At 26.4% G+C, this 10,488-nt stretch overlaps 1 long non-coding RNA gene across 1 annotated transcript; it reads right to left on the reverse strand.

Moving 5' to 3' along the window:
* Window positions 1–8,378: 8,378 nt before the first annotated feature.
* Window positions 8,379–9,030, reverse strand: LOC127115058 (uncharacterized). The gene is made up of 2 exons (XR_007800670.1): window positions 8,961–9,030; window positions 8,379–8,648 (listed from the first exon to the last, which is right to left on the reverse strand). It is a non-coding gene; the product is annotated as an uncharacterized LOC127115058 (long non-coding RNA).
* Window positions 9,031–10,488: the final 1,458 nt, after the last annotated feature.

Raw genomic sequence — 10,488 nt, forward strand, 5'->3', positions numbered from 1 at the left:
ATTTTGTAATGTTATATTAGAGTAACATCACTTCTATTATATAGACTTTAAAAGAGTATTGCTTTGCATAAATTTATTATTTAAATGTAATAAAATATTATTTATTTCTATTTTGTAAAAAATACTAAATATTTTCTCTAGTCTTTTTTAAAAAAGTTATAAGAAAAGTTTACCTTTTAAATTCATTGAATATGGAATGTACCAAATTTATTAATTATTCAATGTATATAAAAATGTTTTCTTATAAATAAGACTAAAAAAGTATAAATATGTAATTATATGTATGAAAATGTTTTGAACAAATACTAACTATAAAAGCTGTAATAAGTATTTTGAATATTCAACAAACATATAATATTACCAAAATTTCAAATAATTAATAATAGTAAAGCTTTTATTTTAAATAACAAATAATGATGTAATAAAAAGAAGGAGTTGAGTATTTATCAAAGTACAAACAAAGGAAGCGATGTAAGTCTAAGAAGTGAAAAAAAAAAGCACAAAAATACGTAAAAATAAAACAAAACAACATAAAGAAACCCTACCAACACTACTATTTAGATTTCCATAAATAATAATCCAAACAACTACTCTCTACGACTCTTAAAAAATGTCTTCTGTATACTTTTTTTATGTCTTCAAATAAATGTATCTTTAGAATCTTAATATAATACAATTTTATATTTTTTATTACTATACCCATATTTATTATTTTTACTCTTTTTCAATTACTCTTCTAACTATAATAAATAAGCATATTTAAGTAAATGATACTAACTTTATCATAAAAATCAACACATCTAATTATTTTCTTAAGAACCGCATAAAGGTCAAATACAACCTAGTAGATCTCAAGTTGGAAAATTCACTATTAACATAAAGATCCATCAAAATAGTGTGACCATTGGTTTATGACATATTTATATATTTTGAAAGAAGATATAAGTTATCATAGCTATTATTTTTATAAAACTTTATTTTTATAATAGATAGGGGAATGCAATTTATACTAATCTAAAAGTGATAAGGAATCATAATTTCAAGGCTTGTTTTGCGCATAGTTAAACTATCCAAAAGTTCTTCTATCAACTAAGTCATGTTATTTAACTAATCAAATGAAAATAATAATCAATAATCGTAACAAGTCTCTATGAAACAATATATTTACTACTTGATATAAAATGTGCATTTCCGATCTATCACACATCCTAAGTTGAATTTGTGTTTGTTTAAGACTCTTTTTGTGACAATCTCAACATGTTTCCCTTGACATTATATCTTATTCAATGAATAAGATCATCAACATTTTGATTTCGATTTGTTATCATCATATTTTATGAATTAATTTTTTTCTTCAAGGAATTGAAGGATCCAAAATCCCCTAGAAAATACCATTATTCCCCGTTGTTATTATTAATGCCACCGATTAATGCCACGAAAGCATCACAAATTTGACCAATTTAATTGGCTAATGTTTGATAAGACATAGTGGAATTTTATATTATTGTATTTGAGATTGCATTGTAGTGGATATCATTTTATTTTGATGTTCTACTTAAATTTGATCAATGTATTTAATTCAATTTATCGCGTAATTATAATTTGTTTGTAAGCTGATAATTTTATTTGTTTAGACATGTATCTTGAGACAGCCCTATATTTAATCTATTGGATTTGGACCCATGGTAATGTGGTTTTAGCCTTTACAATTAGATATAAGTCAAAGTATCAAGTGTAGTTTTAAACATAAGTTAGAATACTTAAATCAAGTTTTTTTGTGAATCTTGATTTGAATAAAACATGTTACGATTAAAATTAAACTATTGCTTGGACGTTTCAAAACTGCATTTGCCTCCCTGATTCGAATAAGGAAAATGTGTGATTCAAATCACAACACTTCTTCACTCAATTCACATGTTATTTGATTCGAATCAAGGATTCTTTAAAAAACTTAACATTAATTTGAATTATGCTTTGTGTGACTCGAATCAAAGAGCTTTGATTCAAATAAAAGTAACAAATTCTCCACTTTATCTTTGGTTCAAATCATTCTTTCTTATATTCAAATCATAACCTCATGATTGAACTCAAACAATCTCGTGTTTTACCTCACCATTATTTGCCTTATCCCTAGCACCTATTTAAATCCTTATTTGTCTCTTTGATAAAAGATGTTTGGTTGATTGTTTTATTGAAACATTCTGGGTTAAGAAGTTAGTTATCTGTTGTTCATTTTAATTAGATTGATTAAAACCAATGATATCCATCAAGAACCAAATACACTCCTTGTCAAGAATCTTGATAGAAACCATGAGAGTTTCTTCATTGAAAAACACATTATCTTCTTGATTCAACCGTGTGAAACACTTCATAGGAGATTCATATTGTAAGAGTTTGTAGTCGTGTTGTGTGAGATCATTTAGATACTAGTTATCATCTTCAACGTTATACCTATAAACCATTATTACGGTGCTCAACTCTAAAGATTGAGTGTGAGAGATAGATCCATGATACATTAGGGAATTTAATGTTTTATGTAAAGTCTTATTGTGTCTCTCCGGAGAGTGGATCACTTATTTTTCAAGGAATTAAATAGTATTTATCATATACTAGAATAATTTCTCAATACAGTATGGAATACTTTAGTGGATTCCAGTAAAGGTTGCCTTAAAACAAAGTTGAGAGTTTTCCAATCATTCTTGGTTAGAACAATTACTCTGACAAGTCTTCGTCAGATTCTAGTAAACATTGATGCAGAATTGAGAAGGATTATTTTGTCTGGCAAGTTTGTTAGAAAAAGATCAATGAAGATCTTAGGTGTTAATAGTTGAATAATCTGCATCAACAGAAGGAAATATCGTTTTAGATAACTGTTGGCTAAACAATGAGCTGTTAGTGTTTAGGTTGATGACAATCCGTTGTACCAAAATACTTGTATCATTAACTTTAAAAATAGTGGAAGACGTTATCATATTCAATGGTGTTCACCATTGAAGAGCGTAGTAGGCATAGCGGGGATGAATTTCCAAACCACTATATATCAGGTGTACATTTTTTTCTTTATCTCTTTCACTTGTTTTCTTCATAATATCATGCGTATTAGATATCACTCCTCTTTAGAATTTCATCTAGAATTAAATCTTGCTTAGTCTCTTATCATATAAGTGTAGGTTTGCAAGACCTCTAATTCATTGAACATTCTTTGCCTCAATTTAGGTTGTGTTAAACCTAAGTTCCAGATTTAAATTGCTTTCTAAAGTAGCTTCATTCACCTTCGTTATTTTTAATATTTATTGAATCATTATTCTTATGAAGACAAAGAAGCAAACACTTCCTGAATCGATCTGCTGTGTTTTGCATTTACACTTTAAAGTATGATTTTGTAAAAAAAATCTTCCAAAAATTGTAGGGAGAACGATCTATTCAACCTCATATTTTAGGCAGTTTCATCCCCATATTCTCACACAACAATTGTGCCTAACAACTCAACACATGTGAAGCCCAAAAAAAAACATTTCAAAACCACAGGAATGGGATAACTATATCCACTAAATGAATAAATTGTCTTTTATTAAATTTTGTTATTAATATTTACATATATGAGTAGTTATGTTGTCATTGGCTAAGTATTATCATTCCATTAAGTGTATCTTGTTATATATGATGTATGTTTCGCACTTGAAAAAGGCCGACCATTAATAATAAACTCATTTTTTTCCTTTACTTTCTAGAAGTATGATCCTGACCTCGAATATAAGATCCTAAATCTCCGCTATCAATTAAGTTGCCAATGGTTTTTAATTTCAATTGTATTAGTTAAACTTGCGTTCTTTAATTACTCAAAGATGTTATTCATTCCTTATTTGAAGAACACAACAAAAAACCACATAAGTATTTGTCTAATTACTTATTACAACAACATTTTTCTCCAAGAGCTATATCAATACATATTCCACCTTTTGTAAATCCATTTTTAATACAGTCTTGACTGCAGTTTGGAGAGCAATCCTCAAAACAACATAGTTTACCTGGGACCCCTAGAAAGCAGGATGCTTTATTAACCTCAACTGTTTGAGTCTTCAGACCAGTAACCAATCCTGAATCAAAATAATATAATCATAAATCTTAATTAATAGACATAAAAAAAATTAATAGATAATATTGAAATTTAAGTTTCAAATTTTGATAATTACGTTTAACTTAACAATATTGATTTTTTTTGTTTTTGTCTGTTGAATCATGATTTGCAGATAGTATAATCACATTCAATCGAAGAGATAATTACTTTATTATTGAATATGTAGTATATCTTTCAATTATAACTATAGTTAATTTTTATAAAATATACAACTCAGAGATATTAAAAGCAAAATATTTTGTATAGAAAAATCAAAAAATTTCTGCTTACCTGAGACTAAAACCAAAGCAATGCAGGAAACTCCTAAAAGATAAGATTGATAGTTGTTAAAATGCATTTTTGTTTAATTTTACCTTATATTTTATATTTTGTAATGTTATATTAGAGTAACATCACTTCTATTATATAGACTTTAAAAGAGTATTGCTTTGCATAAATTTATTATTTAAATGTAATAAAATATTATTTATTTCTATTTTGTAAAAAATACTAAATATTTTCTCTAGTCTTTTTTAAAAAAAGTTATAAGAAAAGTTTACCTTTTAAATTCATTGAATATGGAATGTACCAAATTTATTAATTATTCAATGTATATAAAAAATGTTTTCTTATAAATAAGACTAAAAAAGTATAAATATGTAATTATATGTATGAAAATGTTTTGAACAAATACTAACTATAAAAGCTGTAATAAGTATTTTGAATATTCAACAAACATATAATATTACCAAAATTTCAAATAATTAATAATAGTAAAGCTTTTATTTTAAATAACAAATAATGATGTAATAAAAAGAAGGAGTTGAGTATTTATCAAAGTACAAACAAAGGAAGCGATGTAAGTCTAAGAAGTGAAAAAAAAAAGCACAAAAATAAGTAAAAATAAAACAAAACAACATAAAGAAACCCTACCAACACTACTATTTAGATTTCCATAAATAATAATCCAAACAACTACTCTCTACGACTCTTAAAAAATGTCTTTTGTATACTTTTTTTATGTCTTCAAATAAATGTATCTTTAGAATATTAATATAATATAATTTTATATTTTTTATTACTATACCCATATTTATTATTTTTACTCTTTTTCAATTACTCTTCTAACTATAATAAATAAGGATATTTAAGTAAATGATATTAACTTTATAATAAAAATCAACACATCTAATTATTTTCTTAAGAACCGCATAAAGCTCAAATACAACACTTATTATAAGACGAAGAGAGTATTAAAGTCCACCTTATTAAATCCCAGTAGATCTCAAGTTGGAAAATTCACTATTAACATAAAGATCCATCAAAATAGTGTGACCATTGGTTTATGACATATTTATATACTTTGAAAGAAGATATAAGTTATCATAGCTATTATTTTTATAAAACTTTATTTTTATAATAGATAGGGGAATGCAATTTATACTAATCTAAAAGTGATAAGGAATCATAATTTCAAGGCTTGTTTTGCGCATAGTTAAACTATCCAAAAGTTCTTCTATCAACTAAGTCATGTTATTTAACTAATCAAATGAAAATAATAATCAATAATCGTAACAAGTCTCTATGAAACAATATATTTACTACTTGATATAAAATGTGCATTTCCGATCTATCACACATCCTAAGTTGAATTTGTGTTTGTTTAAGACTCTTTTTGTGACAATCTCAACATGTTTCCCTTGACATTTCATCTTATTCAATGAATAAGATCATCAACATTTTGATTTCGATTTGTTATCATCATATTTTATGAATTAATTTTTTTCTTCAAGGAATTGAAGGATCCAAAATCCCCTAGAAAATACCATTATTCCCCGTTGTTATTATTAATGCCACCGATTAATGCCACGAAAGCATCACAAATTTGACCAATTTAATTGGCTAATGTTTGATAAGACATAGTGGAATTTTATATTATTGTATTTGAGATTGCATTGTAGTGGATATCATTTTATTTTGATGTTCTACTTAAACTTGATCAATGTATTTAATTCAATTTATCGCGTAGTTATAATTTGTTTGTAAGCTGATAATTTTATTTGTTTAGACATGTATCTTGAGACAGCCCTATATTTAATCTGTTGGATTTGGACCCATGGTAATGTGGTTTTAGCATTTACAATTAGATATAAGTCAAAGTATCAAGTGTAGTTTTAAACATAAGTTAGAATACTTAAATCAAGTTTTTTTGTGAAGCTTGATTTGAATAAAACATGTTACGATTAAAATTAAACTATTGCTTGGACGTTTCAAAACTGCATTTGCCTCCCTGATTCGAATAAGGAAAACGTGTGATTCAAATCACAACACTTCTTCACTCAATTCACATGTTATTTGATTCGAATCAAAGATTTCTTTAAAAAACTTAACATTAATTTGAATTATGCTTTGTGTGACTCGAATCAAAGAGCTTTGATTCAAATAAAAGTAACAAATTCTCCACTTTATCTTTGATTCAAATCATTCTTTCTTATATTCAAATCATAACCTCATGATTGAACTCAAACAATCTCGTGTTTTACCTCACCATTATTTGCCTTATCCCTAGCACCTATTTAAATCCTTATTTGTATCTCTGATAAAAGATGTTTGGTTGATTGTTTAATTGAAACATTCTGGGTTAAGAAGTTAGTTATCTGTTGTTCATTTTAATTAGATTGATTAAAACCAATGATATCCATCAAGAACCAAATACACTCCTTGTCAAGAATCTTGATAGAAACCATGAGAGTTTCTTCATTGAAAAACACATTATCTTCTTGATTCAACCGTGTGAAACACTTCCTAGGAGATTCATATTGTAAGAGTTTGTAGTTGTGTTGTGTGAGATCATTTAGATACTAGTTATCATCTTCAACGTTGTACCTATAAACCATTATTACGGTGCTCAACTCTAAAGATTGAGTGTGAGAGATAGATCCATGATACATTAGGGAATTTAATGTTTTATGTAAAGTCTTATTGTGTCTCTCCGGAGAGTGGATCACTTATTTTTCAAGGAATTAAATAGTATTTATCATATACTAGAATATTTTCTCAATACAGTATGGAATACTTTAGTGGATTCCAGTAAAGGTTGCCTTAAAACAAAGTTGAGAGTTTTCCAATCATTCTTGGTTAGAATAATTACTCTGACAAGTCTTCGTCAGATTCTAGTAAACATTGATGCAGAATTGAGAAGGATTATTTTGTCTGGCAAGTTTGTTAGAAAAAGATCAATGAAGATCTTAGGTGTTAATAGTTGAATAATCTGCATCAACAGAAGGAAATATCGTTTTAGATAACTGTTGGCTAAACAATGAGCTGTTAGTGTTTAGGTTGATGACAATCCGTTGTACCAAAATACTTGTATCATTAACTTTAAAAATAGTGGAAGACGTTATCATATTCAATGGTGTTCACCATTGAAGAGCGTAGTAGGCATAGCGGGGATGAATTTCCAAACCACTATATATCAGGTGTACATTTTTTTCTTTATCTCTTTCACTTGCTTTCTTCATAATATCATGCGTATTAGATATCACTCCTCTTTAGAATTTCATCTAGAATTAAATCTTGCTTAGTCTCTTATCATATAAGTGTAGGTTTGCAAGACCTCTAATTCATTGAACATTCTTTGCCTCAATTTAGGTTGTGTTAAACCTAAGTTCCAGATTTAAATTGCTTTCTAAAGTAGCTTCATTCACCTTCGTTATTTTTAATATTTATTGAATCATTATTCTTATGAAGACAAAGAAGCAAACACTTCCTGAATCGATCTGCTGTGTTTTGCATTTACACTTTAAAGTATGATTTTGTAAAAAAAATATTCCAAAAATTGTATGGAGAACGATCTATTCAACCTCATATTTTAGGCAGTTTCATCCCCATATTCTCACACAACAATTGTGCCTAACAACTCAACACATGTGAAGCCCAAAAAAAAAACATTTCAAAACCACAGGAATGGGATAACTATATCCACTAAATGAATAAATTGTCTTTTATTAAATTTGTTATTAATATTTACATATATGAGTAGTTATGTTGTCATTGGCTAAGTATTATCATTCCATTAAGTGTATCTTGTTATATATGATGTATGTTTCGCACTTGAAAAAGGCCGACCATTAATAATAAACTCATTTTTTCCTTTACTTTCTAGAAGTATGATCCTGACCTCGAATATAAGATCCTAAATCTCCGCTATCAATTAAGTTGCCAATGGTTTTTAATTTCAATTGTATTAGTTAAACTTGCGTTCTTTAATTACTCAAAGATGTTATTCATTCCTTATTTGAAGAACACAACAAAAAACCACATAAGTATTTGTCTAATTACTTATTACAACAACATTTTTCTCCAAGAGCTATATCAATACATATTCCACCTTTTGTAAATCCATTTTTAATACAGTCTTGACTGCAGTTTGGAGAGCAATCCTCAAAACAACATAGTTTACCTGGGACCCCTAGAAAGCAGGATGCTTTATTAACCTCAACTGTTTGAGTCTTCAGACCAGTAACCAATCCTGAATCAAAATAATATAATCATAAATCTTAATTAATAGACATAAAAAAAATTAATAGATAATATTGAAATTTAAGTTTCAAATTTTGATAATTACGTTTAACTTAACAATATTGATTTTTTTTTGTTTTTGTCTGTTGAATCATGATTTGCAGATAGTATAATCACATTCAATCGAAGAGATAATTACTTTATTATTGAATATGTAGTATATCTTTCAATTATAACTATAGTTAATTTTTATAAAATATACAACTCAGAGATATTAAAAGCAAAATATTTTGTATAGAAAAATCAAAAAATTTCTGCTTACCTGAGACTAAAACCAAAGCAATGCAGGAAACTCCTAAAAGATAAGATTGATAGTTGTTAAAATGCATTTTGTTTAATTTTACCTTATATTTTATATTTTGTAATGTTATATTAGAGTAACATCACTTCTATTATATAGACTTTAAAAGAGTATTGCTTTGCATAAATTTATTATTTAAATGTAATAAAATATTATTTATTTCTATTTTGTAAAAAATACTAAATATTTTCTCTAGTCTTTTTTAAAAAAAGTTATAAGAAAAGTTTACCTTTTAAATTCATTGAATATGGAATGTACCAAATTTATTAATTATTCAATGTATATAAAAAATGTTTTCTTATAAATAAGACTAAAAAAGTATAAATATGTAATTATATGTATGAAAATGTTTTGAACAAATACTAACTATAAAAGCTGTAATAAGTATTTTGAATATTCAACAAACATATAATATTACCAAAATTTCAAATAATTAATAATAGTAAAGCTTTTATTTTAAATAACAAATAATGATGTAATAAAAAGAAGGAGTTGAGTATTTATCAAAGTACAAACAAAGGAAGCGATGTAAGTCTAAGAAGTGAAAAAAAAAGAGCACAAAAATAAGTAAAAATAAAACAAAACAACATAAAGAAACCCTACCAACACTACTATTTAGATTTCCATAAATAATAATCCAAACAACTACTCTCTACGACTCTTAAATAATGTCTTTTGTATACTTTTTTTATGTCTTCAAATAAATGTATCTTTAGAATATTAATATAATATAATTTTATATTTTTTATTACTATACCCATATTTATTATTTTTACTCTTTTTCAATTACTCTTCTAACTATAATAAATAAGGATATTTAAGTAAATGATATTAACTTTATAATAAAAATCAACACATCTAATTATTTTCTTAAGAACCGCATAAAGCTCAAATACAACACTTATTATAAGACGAAGAGAGTATTAAAGTCCACCTTATTAAATCCCAGTAGATCTCAAGTTGGAAAATTCACTATTAACATAAAGATCCATCAAAATAGTGTGACCATTGGTTTATGACATATTTATATACTTTGAAAGAAGATATAAGTTATCATAGCTATTATTTTTATAAAACTTTATTTTTATAATAGATAGGGGAATGCAATTTATACTAATCTAAAAGTGATAAGGAATCATAATTTCAAGGCTTGTTTTGCGCATAGTTAAACTATCCAAAAGTTCTTCTATCAACTAAGTCATGTTATTTAACTAATCAAATGAAAATAATAATCAATAATCGTAACAAGTCTCTTATGAAACAATATATTTACTACTTGATATAAAATGTGCATTTCCGATCTATCACACATCCTAAGTTGAATTTGTGTTTGTTTAAGACTCTTTTTGTGACAATCTCAACATGTTTCCCTTGACATTATATCTTATTCAATGAATAAGATCATAAACATTTTGATTTCGATTTGTTATCATCATATTTTATGAATTAATTTTTTTCTTCAAGGAATTGAAGGATCCAAAATCCCCTA

The sequence above is a fragment of the Lathyrus oleraceus genome, unplaced genomic scaffold, assembly GCF_024323335.1.
Source record: "Lathyrus oleraceus cultivar Zhongwan6 unplaced genomic scaffold, CAAS_Psat_ZW6_1.0 chrUn0950, whole genome shotgun sequence".
Taxonomy (NCBI): domain Eukaryota; kingdom Viridiplantae; phylum Streptophyta; class Magnoliopsida; order Fabales; family Fabaceae; genus Lathyrus; species Lathyrus oleraceus.